Source organism: Lissotriton helveticus, chromosome 7 (genome assembly GCF_964261635.1).
Source record: "Lissotriton helveticus chromosome 7, aLisHel1.1, whole genome shotgun sequence".
Taxonomy (NCBI): Eukaryota; Metazoa; Chordata; class Amphibia; order Caudata; family Salamandridae; genus Lissotriton; species Lissotriton helveticus.
Window position 1 is genome coordinate 666016872 of NC_136068.1, and position 20030 is coordinate 666036901.

At 43.2% G+C, this 20030-nt stretch overlaps 1 long non-coding RNA gene across 1 annotated transcript; it reads left to right on the forward strand.

Annotated features, from left to right (window-relative positions):
- The first annotated feature begins 3601 nt into the window (after window positions 1-3601).
- Window positions 3602-18788, forward strand: LOC144768960 (uncharacterized). Its single transcript, XR_013598655.1, has 2 exons — window positions 3602-3968; window positions 18595-18788. It is a non-coding gene; the product is annotated as an uncharacterized LOC144768960 (long non-coding RNA).
- The last annotated feature ends 1242 nt before the right edge of the window (window positions 18789-20030 follow it).

Below are 20030 nucleotides of genomic sequence, written 5' to 3' on the forward strand. Positions count from 1 at the left end.
CCCACAGATGCCGGGGATGCCTGGTTTCACCTTGGAGATACCCAGAAAGGGACCATCTCACAGGGAAAACCAGGACGGGTTCCCCAGCAGTCTTCAGCGCCAGGATACTCCATGAAGTCGCAGTGCGCTTTACAAGTACACGCACATTTACATAAAAGTACTAGAAATGGACAAAAGGAACAATCTGTCTGCTTAAAAAACACAGATCTAAATCCAGTTAAATACATACATACATGTCATTATAAATAAAACATCCATGGATAAAACCAATTCATAAAAAAATAAAAATAAAACTTGCAATTGCACTTTTCTTTGATTGCCGATAATGGACTGCCAGAGATGAGGTTGGTACCGACAGCTGTCAATGGTTTTGAAACAGCCTTAAGCTGCCCAATGTGGTGGGTTCAGCGTGGGTGCATTATAACTACAGGTCAGTGGCTTAGAGTGTGGATTATAAAGTGAATGCGTGTTACGGCGGCTAATAAAAAATACATTCGAGAAGGCCAGGAATTTGACATCCCTTTCTGAAGTAAGCAGGACACCAAGTGTTCGCTAGTCCACCTTCCCATCTCTTTGATTGCTATTAAAAAAATCTTTCACCGAAATTCGAATTTATTGACAAACGTGTCATAATGTATCAATTATCTATTCTTGACAAAATGTATCAGTTATGATTTTAATTTAGTTCAGCCTATGTGTTCATTTAGTTCTGTGTTGAGTAACAATGCAGAGTAAATCACCCATTTGCATGCATCAGCAGCAGCAAAGGGAACTCCAGTGATGCTCTTGTATCAAGAGAAAGGCGCCTTAAGATTTTACAGGGGGCAGGAGTGACGAGGGAGTGGAGAAGTGTGGCTCAATGGCTAGAGCGGCAGACCCTGATGAAGAGGTCTAGCCCGGGACCAGGGTTCAATTCCCCGCCTCGGCGGGTCTTGGGCTCAAAATTCCACGGACCTGATCATTCTCGCCTCAGTACCTATTCCAATCATGGAGTCCCACTCTGCAACTCTGGGCAATAGCTTGCTTAATCTCCACAACGGCCCCCACAACGCTAAGGATGCCTGGCCACCACCTTGGGGGTGCCCAGGAGTGGACACCTCACAGGGAAAGCCAGGATGGGTTCCACAGCGGTATTCGTACAAGCGCCTTGAGACCCTTGCGGGTGAGTAGTGCGCTATACAAGTATCAATTTACAATTTCTGTGAGTGGCAGTTGAGCCGTAGTCTGTTCTACTGCTCAGAACCCTGACTCTGCCAATCACTGTTTTTTGATTTATTGTTTGTGCTTCAGCTATCGAATACAGAATAGCCCTCACTATTGTGAGTTGACTTTACACCTGTCATAGACATGGAAGCTAATTTAACATATATGTTACTATCAATATCTAAACATAAGCATATCCACAACAAGTTTTCGCCCTAAGGCACCACTCATTGCCTCGCACATGATGACATAGGTAAAAAATTACACCATTGATGACATTATATAATAGCCACCATTAACATCTTTCATAACAGTACTTTGGACAGCCAGGATGTGGACTTTTTTTAACACGCTTTGAAATTAGTTCCATATGTGCACAAACTGTAACTATTCAATCACATTATTTATATACTTTCTGCCCCCTGGATACATACTTATAAGGTCCCAAAATCGAGACCGATTGCATTGCAAACGCTTATTAATACATGCACTGAATATTTTAACCCGCATCTCCTTTAGGCCCCTTAATCTCGCTCTGGAATTCTATGACCTGAGACCCAGTGCTTAATTTTAGCCAGTGGTTTCTGGTGCTCAGCACTGGCACCTAATCATGAATATCGGTGCTTATAGCGCAAACTCGATCCAAAGTTATTGGAGCCAGGAAACATTCATCTTTGGGTTGCACGGGAGCTCTGTATTAGGCGGCGCTTACAAGAGAAATGGACTGGTGCAAGCTGCCTCCTGACACGAGCCCTGGCACTTTTTTTTGTTTTTTTTTTACAAATTAACCATTGTCTTTGACCCTCATCTGGCAGCACCCCGCTTTCTGCCTTGCTGTGTCTGCTGCTAACTCCTACGGTTCCTCAGGCTTTCACCAGAGCAGGGCGCAGACAGAAATATCAAAGATGTTTACAGGGGACCTGGTATTGAATATTTAACAGTTAAGGTCTGCAGAGGGGCAGAAATAAGCAAAAGGGAGCATGGTGGAGGATTGAAAATAAAATGTGCTTCATTGTTATTTTTAGTACTGCATCTCAAACGCATTAAAGCATCACTAATCGTATAACATGTTCTTTCCTGCTCTTTCCTGCACATCTATCTCTTCAGCTGGTAAGAAATATACTATTTTTCATATTTTCGCTACAAGTTGAGTCCTTTTAAACAACAGTTTGGGGGTAAGCTAGTTCAATCCTAATGCAGAAGTGGCACAGGGCTTGACTGAGAGTTTGGTGGACAGAGTACAGTAGAGGGTGGCAGCCGTCCTCTCTTTATCTTTAAAGGGACTACTGACATGACGTTTCCTTTCAAAGTTGACACAGATTGGAGGATGGCTGCCACCCATTTTGACGCCCCTTTCAAAGGCCATCAATCACCTTTGATAAAGTTTTTTGTTTTTCAGAAACAAATTCTCCAAAGAGGAAGAGTTTTCTCCCATAGTGTGGGGTGTCTTTATTTATTATTTCTGTCCGTCACTGCCAGGTTTTTCCTCACGGTGACAGACAAGCAAAAAAGGCACTACATCATTCATCCTAAATTGGGTGGATGGTGGTAGTCCCAACTCTGTCGGGCCATCAGGGAAAGTTTCTGTTGACGGAGCCAACAAGGTCTCTGCTCCCAGAAAACGTAAGGTTCAAGTGGCTTTGAACTGAGGTGGGCAGTCTAAGAGGTTGCCGTAGAGGGTCCTTCTAAGTGGTTGTGATGAAGTGCTCTGCCTGTCAAACTGTATATTGGACCTTTAATGTTAGATTGTTTTATTAGTTACACTATATGTAGGGTGCATTATTATAGTTGAAAAGGAGGGTATATCACTTCTCTCCACTCTCCTCTGTGTCCCTATGGCCTCCATTAAATATATATGTCTCACTCATTCACCCTTTTGTCAGTTGTTGGACTTTGTAATTTTCTAAATAAACATTTTGTCAGAGCAGCAATCAGTAACTCTTCTTTAGCAGTTATGACCTTCACTCCTATTTCTTGCATTCCCAGTCCTCCACTTGTGAACTCCCACATGTAATTTATCCATAAAATGGCCAAACCCCATTTTTAACATGTACATGCCCCCTTGGCACTTGGGTTATGCTGTCACCTGTCTAATTTTGCAATTCTCCTTTAATTGCCCTGGCTTATATATATGAAAGCCAAGCGGATATCCCCCTGGGCTCTGGACTGTGAACCAGCAATGGAATGCCAGTGGGAACTGGGACCTCTCAAAATGTCATTTCAAAGTTGGGATGTTTTTCCAGAGCACAGCTCATAGGTGGCGCTATGATACTCTCATATCATGCGCGGGGCAGTCATATTTTCAGATAAGATTTGGAAATTGTATTGGGGGGAAATACATTATTGTTTCCTACCGTATGTCTCCATGACATCAGACTCTTCTGTTCACTCACAGCTCACTCACCTAAACAAATTTACACTTACACCCAGCTTGTCACTTACAGAAACTGTTAGATGAGGGGCAGGTCCATTCGATCTAGGTCGGTGTGGTGCACATGGGCTGTTAGAGAAGCTTCAATGCTCCTGAAATGTAAAGGATTACAAACCAAACCTGTCTTGACATGGATGTAGGGAAGGAAGTGGAGGGCATGGAACCTGTACTGAGTTTGCAGAAAAAATGTTGTCCTCCTGAGTGTAAATAGAAAACTAATTTCTGTGTATAACCTAACATATATTGTATAGTATAGTAATTAGTGTTTGTATTCACTTTTAGGGTGGCCTTGGGCGCTAAGAGTGAAGCAGTCCATGACGTCCAGCAAGTAATGGTAAAATCAGGTTAATTTATTCCATCTGTTTAGTTCGAATATTTCACACTTTTAATGGCAATGGAGAAATAAGGATATTTCTCCTCCTTATGCTTCACCTGGGAAGATGTATCTCTTTGGCGCAATCTCAGGTCTACCAGCAATGGTAAGTCTGGGAATGCGTCAAACTCTATGAGAGTTGTGTGGGAACACCCGTGCAATGCCCATTGAATGCCTTCCCAGGGCAGAGTAACGCTACACATCGATTTGCGCAGCATTATCTTGGATTTATGAAGTTACTCAGGGCAACACAAAGTGGCATTGCATGGCTTCGAGAATTGCATTAAGTGCTTACCTCACATACGCAGCATGTTGCTTGGTGCAAAAACGACGCAACCCCAGACATTAATATGCCACTAGGCTTCTGGTCTTTACTGGGTGTTTAATGTATTGAGGACATAGAACAAAAGCCAAGGGGGCTCAAAGTTTGGCTGCAGGCCCGTAATAGGGGAGTGTGATCGGTTAAGGGGTCAGAAGGACACACTGAAGGGCGGAAAGTGATTTTAAAACTTTGTTTTTATTGCAGTTACGTACCACCTTTATGAAAGAAACAATAACTTTGTCTATGTCTTAAATTCCATGGGATTCTTTAAGGTCTCTGATTTTCCAGGCAGCTCTAGTCTTCTGGGTGGCCCCGTAGGATTATCTTGTGGAGGCTGAAAAAGAAAAAAATGAAATCCCGTATCAGTATATCTGATACCTATATTTGTGTCTAAGTGCTCAGGTGGAGGTGACCATCACCAGGGTGGCTTGAGTGTGGGGTTCACATAGTGTGTGGGAGTTTAACACCCCCCCCCCCTTCCATGCTCTTGAACACCTTTCCACCACCTTTTTACCAACCCCAAAGGAAACGTGGCCACTTGCCTGCTACCTCAATCTTCCTGGTCCATGGTGTCTTGGATCACCGCGTCTTCCTCTCTCCAGGACTTCTCGATGGTACTTCCAGAGCGGTCTCTCTCTTCCTTTCGTTGACCACAGCTTGATCTTCTAGTCGATTGCCTGTGTCTTTTGTGATGTTCTCGCAGGATTTTCCTCAGGGCTATCATCTAGATTCATCTTGGCTTCCATCTTCTCGGTTGGGCTTTCACTGACTCGGTCTACCTTGTCCCACACCTCTTGGTCTGATACTGTCTCTATATTACAATAGGCACTAGTTGTTTCATCTCCACCACCACTCTGCGTGTTTTGACCGTCTTTTATATTATTACCCGTCACTCCGCTGTGATCTCGCACGCCTAGGGCATGTGCAAAGGCTATGTCTGGGTTGAACTCGGCAGCTATCTCAGGTAAGATTTCTTCTTCTCGGTTCGGCTCCCGCTGGCTTGGCCTACTTTGTCTCACACCTCTAGGTCTGATAGTGCCTCTATATTACAACTGGCACTAGTTGTTTTGTCTCTGCCTCCACTATGTGTGTTTTGTCCTTCTTTTATATTATCGCCAGTCACTCCACTGTGATCTTGCTCGTCTAGTGCATGGGCAAGGGCTGTGTCTGAGTCGGATTCGGCGGTACAAAAGGGGGTGGTGATGGACGGAGCATCTGAATCAATCAAACACTAACACCCAGTCAACAGATCTGGGTTTGTTCCATCACCGTTCTTTAGCCCACTCTGCGACCCCAGTTCAGACATGGCCATATGCAAATCAGTCTGACCCTGTGCCTCATGGGAACAGTCCAGCCCGAACTGCCAAGCCATGCCTTCCCTGCACCTGAAACAAGCTTCCTAGGACCGGTTTCTGCCATTTCAGCCGTCTTCAGCCAGGCTTGCTTGAATCCTGTGGCAAAGTGAGCAAGGGACTCACGTCTGAGCATACCCTGCCAACTTATGGCGAACAAAGCGGTACAAAAGGGGGTGGTGATGGACGGAGCATCTGAATCAATCAAACACTAACACCCAGTCAACAGATCTGTGTTTGATCCATCACCGTTCTTTAGCCCACTCTGCCACCCCAGTTCAGACATGGCCATATGCAAATCAGTCTGACCCTGTGCCTCGTGGGAACAGTCCAGCCCGAACTGCCAAGCCATGCCTTCCCTGGACCTGAAACAAGCTTCCTAGGACCGGTTTCTAGCATTTCAACCGTCTTCAGCCAGGCTTGCTTGAATCCTGTGGCAAAGTGAGCAAGGGACTCACGTCTGAGCCTACCCTGCCAACTTATGGCGAACAAAGCGGTACAATAGGGGGTGGTGATGAACGGAGCATCTGAATCAATCAAACACTAACACCCAGTCAACAGATCTGAGTTTGATCCATCACCGTTCTTTAGCCCACTCTGCCAGGAGAGTCGTATTCGGCAGCAAACTTGGGTGGGATCAGATTATCGCCCACAATATAACAGGGAGGGTATGATCAGCTCGGATAGATTTCCCCCAGCCATAATTCCAAGGTGTCTCAATAGGTTGCTGTAAATAAAAGACACAAATGATGGATCAACCATGGAAGGACTCTTCACCTCATCTGTAGTGTAGTTCCTATATTCCCAATAGGCTCTGCCCATTCGAATAATATATCCTATAGATTTGACGTATGACTTATGTCTACTAGGTCTCTATCAAATATATTAGACTTAATTGTGAGTGCCAGCTAGCTTAGAGGTCACTAGAAACTTTCTCGAATAAACATGAAGGAATTAGTTTCTGACAATTGCATAAACATGACAACTTTGTTTCCCCAAGAATAAACATATCTTCAGAGTCGTGGAAACAATAGATAGATATTTTACTCAGTCAATCGTGCATGCTTCGTTTCATCAGAGGTGCAGAGAAATAGAGAGACGGGCGTTTTCAATAAAAGGGATTTATTGAACAGTCTTCTTTCTCATGCAAGTAAAGTGAACTGCTACAATCGTAATGCAGACTGTAAAGTATAATGCGTACAGCGAGAAGAGTATTATAAAATAATACTGTAAAAGCATTGTATGGTTACTAAACGATAGATAAATACATACATAAATAACAAACACTAAAATTACTCAACTGGTGCTTCTAAAATACGCCTACCCCGATGTACCTTACCTAAGTAAGTGTGGTGTAGCATAGGTTTCGTTTCTTTGCCAAGAATCTATCCAAGATTTCTCTTTAGGGTCTAATCAGCTCCATACCTTAGTTTAAAATGAAGGAGGTCTGATATCTCTGTCTCGGGACTCGATATCCCAACACCCCGCGAAGGAGCTGGATTCTCAGCAAGAGAAAGGACAGCTTCTCGATCAGTGCGTCAGCTGGAGGGTCGGCTTCCTTCAGCACTTGCTGGAGCGAGCTGCGTTGGGCAAGTAGATAGTCGAACTGCTTTGAACCACCGTGTCCTTGCTAGAGCAAGTGAAGGCATATTTATACCTTGAAGGTGCCTAGACGTAAATTCGGGCATAATACCGTCAGTAAAGAACCCCAAGGGAATGGTAGTTCTTTGTAATCTCCATGAGTTCTTGGACAAATCAATATTCAAGCAAGGGGATGTCCCTGACTGCTTAAGCCGATTTTCCAAGAAATCGTTGTGGATTTTTGGTACGGGTGGAAGTAGCCATGCCTGTATTTGGACTGTATGGCCTATGTCTAAATATGGGTATGATATCTATGCCCTTATTAGGGCAATGTGAATTGTACCTATATAAGGGCATGAATCGGGAATTTTTGCTCGGATCCTAAAACGCTATACAACATCACCAGGCCTCACCACTGACATATAATTGTGTTTGGCTAATCCCCACTACTGAGGAAAGAGCACAGATAAAGAGTACCCCTTCTCAAAAACTGTGAGAAATTGTATGCATGTACCTGAGGGGGTCAGAGCTCAGTATGTCAGAGTGTGTGTTTGTGTAGCCCCGGGATTGTTGCTTTCTCTAGAACACATATGTAAACCAGAGTGCTGGTCTTTAACCACCCTTAACATGAACGGCTATCATAGTTCAGATTGTAGTGTGGCTAGAATGTACCCACAAACACTACAAATAACAAATAGGAGACCTTGAAGTTTCCCCCACTTGATCATGTGCAATCTATTATCTCAGCTTGTGACTGAGTGATGTTCTCGTTGCCCATCCCTCCTACGAAGCATTTAGCACAGGATTATGAGCGGCACTCCAAACGACTGCCCCTGATTGGCTTTGGAGTATCATAGGCTTTGTACCATCAATATGGATTTTAAATATTACAAATAATAAGGATACATGTGCGCAGCTAAAAAGCCATAGGGATTAGGCTGGCTCCTTCCAAATTTGCAATTGCAGGTCAGAATCTGAGTGGTTTGTGAACCTGGTATTGTCTGCTCTTGTTTGAGACCAGGTTCTCTTTGCAAGATTTTCTTCAGTGAAGCTTTATGCATGAGCACAGAGGAGGCAGTGAACCATGGAAAGGACTATGTTTATCACTTCTTGTAGGACCAGGCATAGTCTTTGTGGCTAAGAAGCCTACTATTGCAGTGAGCAGAAAAGAAGGAGTTGGACTACCAGCAATGTTGAGAACCTGTCTAGACTCAATTCAAGAAATGACAGCCCCTCTGTTTGGGGCCTCTAATGAAGGTTTTTTTTTCAGCGATGGCAAGCGCATGTGCATCACCAGAGTGCAACTGCTGCCCAGCATATCTTATTCTACTGCATTGGGATGACCACCATCTAAGCATCATCTGTGCTCGTTTTTGTTAGGAAAGTTTATTTTTATGTTCTGACATTCTGGAGGCTATGACCATCGAGAAGAGATGACGGGGCATATATTCAGGATCCTATTGCCACCACAATGTCACTTTCAGTGACGTTGAGGTGGCAATGTGGGCTTCGCCTCATTTACGAGGCAGCGTTAAGCCACTTAACGTGGGTTAGCGCTGCCTTGAAAATAAGGCACCCTTTTATGCTGTTAGCGTGAAAAGGGAGGGCATTGAGTGTTGCAGTGGTTGTTCCCATTGAGATTTATGCCGCCCCCTATTCACAAGGGTGGCGTAAATAGGAGGCGCCAACATTTAGACCAGGGAAAACCTGGTCTTAAAAAGGCGAAACAGGGAGAAATGTTTATTTCTCCTCGTCTTTGCTGTTTCCATGTGTGCTGTGTCGTGCAGCACACATAGAAACAGAAAATTGCCATTGATTGTTTATGTGCAGGAAGGTGAACTTTCCAGCACATAAACAAGAACAAAAGGATGGTTTGAAACTTCTATGTGTGCTGCATTAACCAGCTCACATAACAATTAAAAAACGTAATTTAAAGATTTTTTATTTGCAGGAAGGGAGGCCTTCTTGCACATAAACAATATTCCTCTCAACACAGACACCTTTTCACTATGGTGGAAGGGTGCCTGCATTGGCACTAGGCTGCTAGGTTTAGCGCCAGCTCAGATGGAAACGCAGGCTGCACCACATTGTTGTAAATATGGTGCAGCACTGCGTTCCTGAAGTGGCGGAGTGCCTTCTTGGCAAATCACTAGTTTTCTTGTGCGCTTCCTGAGGTGCTCTGACTTGTCAGCCTCTTGCCCTTCTCACTTGTGGAGCAGAAAGCCTCTCATGAATCTTGCCATGATGTTGTCATCAAGGCTACTTTGGCAAACACAACTGCCTTGGTGCAATACACAATGACCACAGACTCATGAGCATCTACCAATGCCAGCGGACATGTTGACAGGGAATCGAGCAATCGCTCCTTGACGGCTACCCTTGGTAAAAGAAGTTTAAAAAGGAGAGTGGACTGTGTTGAGTGACAGCCGACAATCGTTTTTTTTTGTTGCAGATTTATATAGTGCAAACTCGACCCGAAGGTGTTGGAGCTCTTTACGTGAGCACCAGTTACGTTACACAAGGACACATTCATTTTTTTGGTTGGCACGGGGAGATTAAGTGATTTTCCCAGAATCACAGGATGTGGAGTCGATCCAGGGCTCGAACCTTGGTTTCCCAGCAGGTCGGCAGTCTAGCCATGAGGCCACATCGTCTCCCCTAAAAAACTTTATTGCAACTTCTGGGTACCTGTAGGACTCCTTCTGGTTCTTCTGTGGACCTTGATGGAACACAAACAACAATCCTATATCATTAATGCCTAGGCTCTTCTACTACCCGTACAGTGCCCAGTGTTAGCGTAGACAAAATGTATCATGTTTAATGTAGTCCAGCCTCTATGCACAGAGAGTTAGGTGAGCGTTGAATAATACAGAGATGCGTGTATTAGACAGCGATTGCATTAGTTAAGACATTACTGCATTCACTAATTATTGTATCTAATGTAAATAAAGTCCTTCTCTTTTCTGAAGATTCAGTAGCGACTAGAGATTGAACCACCTGACTGTGTCTGAGTTCCTACATTCACATTCCACTCAAAGAGTCCTTGATGCCCTCTGTGGGACTAAGCCCAAGAAGGAGGCTGTTTTGTGTTTCAGTGAGCTATAATGTATCGCCTACATTTGAATGCAGTCATAACAGACATTGCTGCACATTCCATACTTCAGGGAAGGTTTTCCAACACCATTAGAGGCTTCCACCGCAGACTGACATATTTCCTATGCACGAAAATGGTGGACATCATTATGAGGGACAGGTATGGGAAGCTGTGATCACCGAGGTATCAAGAGCAAGGTATATAGACAGTCCAGTGAAGTATGCGAGACCGCACGAATCAGAACTGGGATCTGCTTTTTGGAAGTGGAGAGTACTCAGTTGTGACCAGTTAATGGATTGAAGACAACACAGAGTTTTCACGTCCAGGTCTGTTTGACGTATGTGCCCCTCATGTGTCAGGTGGGAGCCTGGACTCTGTTCTCAAATGCTTGACTAAATAACATCATGCTTGTGCCACAAAAGGTTTTTTCCTAAACATATTATATTGTGTTTTTAACAAATTACAATAGCTGTGCCCTCCACATCAGTTAATCTGGTTTAAATGTTACTATTATAAGCATCGTAGGCATCACTGGATAGTATTTAAATGTCACTACAGTTCTACAATCTAGTCATTGCGTGCAACATGCCTTGACATTGCTTATGGCCAGCGCAGACACTTTCATTATAAGCCCTAACAAACCACAATAGTTCTAGGGAATTCAAAACAAAAAGGTTACAAGAAATAATCCAAAACAGTGAGTACCAGGAAGAAGTCCTCAGGGTAATACAGAACCTTGGCCCATGTGGCGGACACTGGAAGTCCTGTAAGTGGTGAGCATTGTTAGTCCCAAACGTTTGTGTTTACGATGGAGTGCAGAGGTCAGTGAGGCTGACTTCTTCCAGAGAGTTTTGTATATGTGGCAGGCTGATACAGAATAAACAGGGCCAGCTACATCAAGAGCCATTCTCACATAAATGTGCAAAAAAGCCATATACTCTGAATAGCACTAATAAAATATTCTAATACTTTCACGGTGCCCCCATCTAAGCTGACCCTTTCGGGGGGTATTGTTGTTTCCTCGCCACAGGAAATTATTGAGATAGTAGTGGCAAAAATTCCGGAAGCCAGCCTAAAAAATCATGGGTGATCCAGTCAGTATGAAAAATGCAGTGCCTTTCTGCCTATTGTTTTTCATAACAGATTTCTTCATTTTTGCTTTTCTCTCAGTTCCATTTTTCCATCCCGCTCCTTCGAAGGAAATCCGTAGTCATATTTCTTCAATGTGAAGGTCCCTGGAAGGGATCCAGCGGTAAATTAAAAAATATAAAAATTGCACAATGGCAGGCTAGATTGATGTTACAGCATCAAACAGCAGTACTATCATTCTAGATAGGGGCACCTAAGAAGTTCAGAGAACAGACTGTCTACTAATGTGACAGGCGACGATCTCGAAAACAACAATGATCAGTGAAATATACGCTTAGAATGCATATTTAAGACTGTAATTATGTCTCCAAGAATGAGCTTACCTGTTTATAAAAATACAACCATTTTTCTATCACAAACAATCTTTTTATTAGACAAAACGAAATTACCGAAAACAAAATATTGCCATTTTCAGGGATTATAGATCTCACATAGATGCCTACAGTATACCTGATAGAGCACGGGCTCACCTGCTCAACATACTCACCTGGGCCCATATATCTATATATATATTAAACAGGTAAACCAACACTCAAACCAATTGGGGTTTTTACCATTTGGATTTTATAACATTTATCTTACCAATCCAAGTCACCAATACCTATGGTCCTAAAGGATCAAGGGAGTTAGAGAGAAAAATAGGTAGCAATAATAACATTTAGCATTTCATGAATAACCACAAACTCTGAAAAGTTTAACATTTTTATCTAAGTAATTTTGAAAATTATAACACCAATTTCAGATTAATTTCTTATTCTTAGAATAACACAGAATTTTGGAAAATAATCATTGCAAATGCATTGGAGAGAAAATGTCATTAAGCATTTTAAAACAGAGGGTGGGTAAAAAAGAGGGAAACAATACAATGACAAACCCACACTTTATAGTTACCCATTTCGGTGTGATGACCAATCCAGGCCATGGGCTGAGTCAAAAGAATAAGAAAATCCCAAGTACAGGTGCCAGCAGGTAAGAACAGGTGCAAGCCAGAATCAGAACCAGGACAGGATACGGACCAAATTGGATCAGGACAGGACCACCACTGGCTAAGACTTGCACCGCAGTTAAAGTTCGAAACGCCAGCGTTGTAAACCCTCTCTGCAGCTAACAGTTGAACCCCGATTGGGTCATCGATCTCCTTTCCAAACTCCGATTGGGTTATCGAATCTTCTGACAGAGTGCTCCGCCAGCAATTTTGCTCTCGATCACCTATTGAGTGTGTTGGGTCAGTGAGAAGGTCAGCTATTCGGACAAGTCGGACAAACTAACTAGCTAAGCCTACCCTAGTTATACTATTTTTCAGGTCAGTGTACCACCCCCAAATGTTGCAAATGAGTCAATCTCACAATTTTATTGGACAAGAACGAGGAGTAGCCATCACACCATATTTTGCCTTTACTTTGACTCACACACACACATGATTACACATAAACACACATTCACACACACTCTTTTTTACAAAAGCACACTCTCAGCTGCAAGCATGCATACAACTTACATTTAAAAGCATTTCTACTTTCCTTAGCTGCCAGATAGAGTCATATTCCAGCTAACTGAACTCCATTTTTTGGACCACAAATTGTATACATCAGTTCATAACTCACCAATCAGTTGGTAGAGTGATTTGGACAAGGGAAATAAGTTGCTGCTAGAACTATTTGAGCATGAAGGTAGAGTTTAACTACAAGATTGTCCCTAGTTGTAAAAACACCTCATCCTTTTATTTCTACAGCACTCGAATTTCTAATGCTGGAATAGTTAGCCATTGCAACTATCACACCACTGTAGTCTGACAACCATGCCTGAGGAACACATGAGAGGTCCTTAGAAAATCTGATGCATTACCACATTTAAGATGAATTACCAGAGATATAGGAGAAAAATGTTGAGTTCACTTTACCAAAAAAAGATTTGCCTCCAGTGCTTATTTTCAGCTGGTGGTTGCCAGTGGGATCTACTGGCACTTTTTTTCTCATCAAATATTAACTGAGAGCAAGAGAGGGGAAAACACACAGAGGGCAAAGAAGAAGGAAGAGAAAGATGGAAAACCGTCAAAAAGGAACAAAGCAGAAACCTGAAAATGTGAAATAAGTAGTCAGGGTGTCGCCGTTAGCGGATTAAAGAGGTATAAGATGGGTTCAAGACTACGCAGAATTGATATTCATTGTGCCGACATTTAATAAGGTCAGCAGCAGTCTTCTCAGCAGAGCATTGAGATCTCAATATTTTACAAACTATTTTACAAACTAAGCAGTGTTTGCCTCTGTTTTAGTCTGCAAATATTAGTAGCTGGGTGGGTGGTAACAATCCCAACCCAAACTGTGCCACTGACACGTTCTGTGACTTCCCAGGAAGGTACAATAGGAAACCAGTGTGTAAGTAAAAGGCTGCTGGAGGAGTGGGGCTCAGACCTAGTGGTTGAAATGAGTTCTACTGACCACGTCCTGGAAAAGTACTTTGACTAGAATCTCCCAAGATTAACCACTGACATGCTTTCATCAGAGATCTTCTCTCACCCAGTGATAGGTCTATAAATGCCCTCTAGATGAGTGATCTACTGCAGCTAATAATAGTAGGTCAGATTCAGGATTTAGTGAAAATAGACTGACATATAACTATCAAAAACAAGCATTTGCAATGCAATCGGTCTTGCCTTTGGGACCTTACATGTATTTAGCAGTGCAGCATATTAGCCTGGGTGCTGAAAGATCTACTGTTCTTTAATATGGAAGGAAAGTGACCACCAAACTGTGTGGCACTCCAGGTATTATGATGTTACTCCAGGTATGGGAACACATGGAGAGAAATATTGCCTTTTAGCGGGAAATGGTGTAGTCCAAAGCTGTGTTTTTAATATAGAATCAGGGCCTTCATAGTCATATCACTCACAATACAAGCTTTGGAAAAAAAAAAAAATTACGGGTACGTGTGGAAGACAATTTCTATGGACTGGAGGAGGTAGGTAGGTGGACTTTCACAGGTTAGCAACAAAAATACTTATGATGATGTACCAACGCAAAAAGCATTGAGCAAATTTCTGTAGTGAATAGCGACTAGTTGTGAAACTTGTGAAGGTGGCCCGATCATTGTAACAGCAAACAACTCCTGTGCCGATAGACCCGTGTGTATCGAGATTATATGCGACCCCAATACGCACTGAGATTTCACAGATCACACATCCACATGGTGTCTTATTTCGTATGACCTCCTCTGTGCTTTCACTATTAAAGAAATGCGGCGCTTGAGACTGAACGACAGACCACAGACAAAAGACGAATTGCCACAAAGCATTTAAACGCAATTGCATTGATGAGGGTGTGTAAGAGAAAAAGAAGGGATGAGACTGCAGGGGAAATTAAATGTATAGAAAAAGGAGTGTAACAACAATTACAAATCAAAGAAAAAACCAATAAATGCTTACAGTGAATAGCAGACACAGAGGAAATAAAATCCATGCTGTTATTTTGTGTTTCAAAGGAAGGGACATAAACAGCCGTTCGTCACCAGCCACATGAGCTAACACAGAAATCTTGCTGGAGAGAAGCAGTGGGAGTGTGCAACATGGATGTTTCGCAGCTGCAGTCCCGACAGCTAAGGCAGGCAGCTTTTGCACAGTCCTGGCAGCGGGCGCTGCTTTTACACAGACCTGGTGGAGTGGGTGCTCAGCGACCTCTACACCGCCATGGCAGCGGGGGTTTCTCACAACTCCTCCCAGCCGTGGAAGAGGCTGCATGTGTACCGCAACAGTAATGGAGGCCGTAGCCTCTGCACACATCAGACAGCGGAGGAAGATGCCTCAACGTAGACCCGGTAGAGAGGGGAGGGGAGGAGAGTGCTGCCTCTGCACAGACCTGTTGCTTTTGCAGACAGAGTAATGGAGCACCTGCCTCTTACAGGCGCGGCCGAAGTAGAGGTCACCTCTGCCCAGAGAAGACAATTGGGTGTTTGTTTCACCGTGGTCACGAGAGCGGAAACCTCCTTCTCACCGACTTGGGAGACGGGGTTGCCTCCTCACGGCAGGGCACGGATTCAGGATGCCTCGGCGAAATCTTAACCGTTACGTTGTCCTTATAGACAGTGCAGGACCACATCTAGGGAGGACTCTGAGCAGCTGAGCTGCTGGGGATGCTCAGCACAGACCCGAGAAAGCAAGCAAGCTCCCCACAGACACTGACTTTATTGTAGGCTGTTTGTCACTGTATGCGAAGTTCAGCAATTGCCCCCTTGTGTGCGTTACTGAGGACTGACATCTCGGAACCCCCATCTGTTAGAAAACTGCACTGTTTTGTCGCCCATGTGTACGATGTAAGGCATCGCGCGCATGCTAGAGAAAGAGTGCGAATTCATCCACCAATCACACGACAAACAAGTATTAAAAATGCAATAAGACTCGGATTTACCCAAGACCTATTGCATTTTAAATGCAAGTGCTGGCATGAAGGAAGGCACAAATGGAGTGGGGGGTGTTGTTGTTTTTGATACAAAAAGTTACGGACTGCGGGAGGGAACTGGGAGAGACAGGGAAACAAAACTGTTTTACAAGTAAAGAGGCTGATAGCCTCGGAAGAGCAAAACTGACACCATGGTAGTCAGGAGGCGGGACTCTGAAGGCACAAACCAATGAAAATGCAGAATTTATCATTGCAGCCAATCAAATTTATGGCGAAATAGTGGGCGGATCTTCCCCTACTATACTGTATAGAGCATCTCTCGACGAGACAGCACATGCGCTGCCTAGGCGAGACCCAAAAAGGTAAGGAGAGGAATTGAGTAAAGTGTAAATTGTAATGTGTGCTAAGTTAATGGGTAATGCAAGCATTACTGGACTTCGTAAGAAAAAGCACTAAAACAGGTAATGAAGTAATAACATAAGATTGGCAGCAATATATGATATTAGTCTGCACAAAGCCAAAATGGTGAAATAGTTATTTCCTCATATTGTGTGCCCATGTACAGAAGTCCAATGAAATATAAAATATATCTAGTACATCACCAGTAGTATTCATTCTATTAGGCACCTGTGAACTCACTAATGCAGCTAAAGATTTATCCGTTGGTTGACTTTTTAAAAACTAATGAGCTGCTCTAAACTACTGAGCCTCATTAGGTGGAAAGAACTATTGAAGTGGCCAGCCTAGCCATCACTTCCTCTAGTCCAATAAGATACCCACTCCAGAGGCCCACTGAGCCTTGTTATTATCCAATTAGCATCAAACAGCTGCACACAATTGATTGCCACAAATGCAGTGCCCTAACTCATGTAGCAAATCAAATGTTTCACAGACCTGATAAAAGAGGTCACTTATTCACAGGAACACAAAAAATCATATACATGTAAAACCCCATACTAGCACACCACAAGAGCAACCATTCTAAGTCCCGAGACACTTGGGGGCATATTTAAGAGAACTTTGCATAATTCTTGAACCATGCAACGTGGTACATGTGTAATGTAAATCTCGAAGTCAGATTTATGAAGTCACAAAAAGTCAGTTTGCGTGGCGCTGAATTGCTTAAAAAAATCTGGAGCAAAGCAATGCAGTGCAAATCGCTGCTTTGCCCCACTCTGCGCAAGAGATGCATTCCATGGGCGTTATGGTGGGTCCCACGTAACTCCCATGGTTTTTGACACATTCCCAGATTTACATCGACTTGTAAACCTAGGAATGCTCCAAAAATATACGCCTCACCTGGAGAGGAGTAACGAAGAGAAATATCTATATTTCTCCTCGTTTTTCCCTCTTTTTATGTGTGCTGTATTCTGCAGCACACACAGAAAGGATCAAAAAAGCGTCTCAGGATTGTTTTTGTGTAGGAAGCTGACCCTTCTCGCGCATAAATATTCCTGCCTACAACACAGGCACGCTTGCACCGTGAAGCAAGGGGGCCTGCGTTGGGGCTTGGTTTCCAAAATGGTGCCAGCGCAGGGGGAAGGACAGGAATGTACTGTGTTGGATAAATAATGTGCATTCTTGCCCTTTCCCTGTGACGCAGGGTAGCACCACAAATTTCATAAATATGGCCTCTGGTGACCTACTGTAGTGGCCATATGCACTACAAGTAAGAGGAGCGGGAGGGAGGAAAGTGTGCTATAGCACCCCTAGAAATATCCATACTGGCGCTCAAAAGAGGTATGAGCAATAATGATGCCAATTAATTTTGGGTTCATCTTGTCACATTTTGTTACGCTTCGATGTTAAATGTCAGGCTATGTCTTCTGTCAAATTACTTCTTATTCGGAAACTGGTATTTACTTTTATTTCTCTGGCTGCAAAGTGAGAGGATTTTGTAAAAATGAACAAGGTGACAATATTGCTAGAGTACAGTAAGTGAAAGGAAGAGCTTGATAAGGATGTCAGTTTTTATTAACACACAACATTTAAATACCTGTAAATGAACTATACACCTAATTCAAATTATATAAGCAATTAGGAAAGCACAAATTAAGCATATCAGATTGGTAATTCTGAAATTTGATGAAAAATATATTTTAATAGGATCAAATCAAGACACTATACTTAGTAATAAGCAAATTATAAATATTGTTGAAGTCCATATCCACATACTATCGTTTGTGTACTATATAATTTTGCCAGATAAAACTGTATATCTGTGCAAATTTAGCAGGCATGTCAATAGAAAATGTGGTCCGGTTATGACTACCACACCTGTGCTCCAACATGGTCCACTAGCTATGTACTCCACCCCTACCACTCCAATACTGCATGGGTATGGCATGTTTGCTACACTTATTTTTTGTGTGGCGCTTGGGTCCTTCACAATCTTTACAGCTTCAGTGATGTGATTTTATTGGCAGCAGCCTCAGTTTGAAATTTGGTCCAGTGCCACTGCCACTAGCACATATGGTCACTTTCTATATGAGATCTCAGAATATGACCTTCTGAGCCATTTTTCCACCATAATTGAACCACTTCTAGCAGCACAAAAGAGAAGCCAGCAAATATCGCCACAGGATGCCCCAAAACACTTAAGGTACCTGCCCACCAGAGAGTTGTCAGTGGGAGGTTTTTGGATTTGCCTTTTACCATGAGTAGTTTTCTGATCGTTGTTTGTTTTTGTCTCTTGCAGGGGAGAGCTAACCTGTCTTCAAGCCACTGACAGATTCTGCGTCAACAAAAATTGCTGGATCTTCTCCCTTTCCAACTTTCCACATCAGGGGCCATCTTCAGTTTTTCACACCCAACATGTTATTTTGTAGATACCTCTTATGAGTCTGCAGTCACTTCTGGTAATTCTCCAATAAAGTAGAACGAACATCGAAATATCTGACTTTTCTATATTTTTTAGGTGTAAAGAAATGGGCTGAGAAGCAGGAGGGTGGAATTGGGAGAGCACTTCGGACTGTTAGCCATTCTTGTTGAAATATACATACTTAACTAAATTATTAACACCCTTAATTTTTGTTAGTCATGATATAGTAAGTCAGCTTTGCACACACAGTCACAAAGGAAGCTGTTGATAAGATGGCAGACAATTCTGAAATATTCGTTCAGTGAATGATGGGAGACATGAAAGGAATACAAGATCTGCCAATAGGCTGCTAACCAATCACAATCCATACACATATACATACTAGGTTTTGGGCCCTTCCCTGTCCCAGGCACCTGGCTCACCCATACAAGTCAGATACCATTTTTTATCGGCAGACCTGAAGGAACGCTGAGTGGTAGTGTGTCTGTCTGGTGATCCCACTACTTTCCAACACAGAAATGTGAGGAAATGTGATTTTTTTTCTGAAATTGAGGTTTGCAGGGGATTCTGGGTGAACAAACTTTGGGAGATCCAGGCAAGCCACACCTCCCTGGACTCCCCCGGGTGTCTCGTTTTCAGAAATGTCTGGGTTTGGTCATTTCCCTAGGTGGGTGTGGAGCCGGGGGACCAAAAACGCAGGTGAGTCCCTTGCAAAACCAATTGTTTTGAGAAAGATATTTTTGATGTCTCCACACTAAGTTTTAGGCCATTTCCTGTTGCAGACACTAGGCATACCCACACAAGTGAGGTACAATTTTTATGGGGAGAACTGGGGAAATGCTGGGTCGGTGGAAGTTTGTGGCTTCCCACGGATTCCAGAACTTTCCATCACAGAAATGTGAGGAAATGTGTTGTTTAGTTTTTTTCAATATTTTAGGTTTGCAGGGGATTCTGGGTAACAGAACCCGGTGAAGCCACAAAAGTCACCCCATCCTGGATTCCCCTTGGTGTCTAGTTTTAACACACGTACAGGTTTGGTAGGTTTCCCTAGGTGCCGGCTGAGGTAGTGCCCAAAATCTACAGCTAGGCACATTGGAAAAAAAAAGGGGTCTGTTTTCAGTGGAAAAATGTGATGTTTCCAAGGTGTGTTTTGGGCCGTTTCCTTTTGGGAGCACTAGGACTACCCACACATACTCATTTAACAGGATGAAGGAGAGCTGCTATTTGGCAGATCCTGGGGATAGCACTGCGAGTTGTGTATGCGTATTCTTACTTCCGCAAGCACAAGGGATCACTGCTTTGCAATCTCCCCA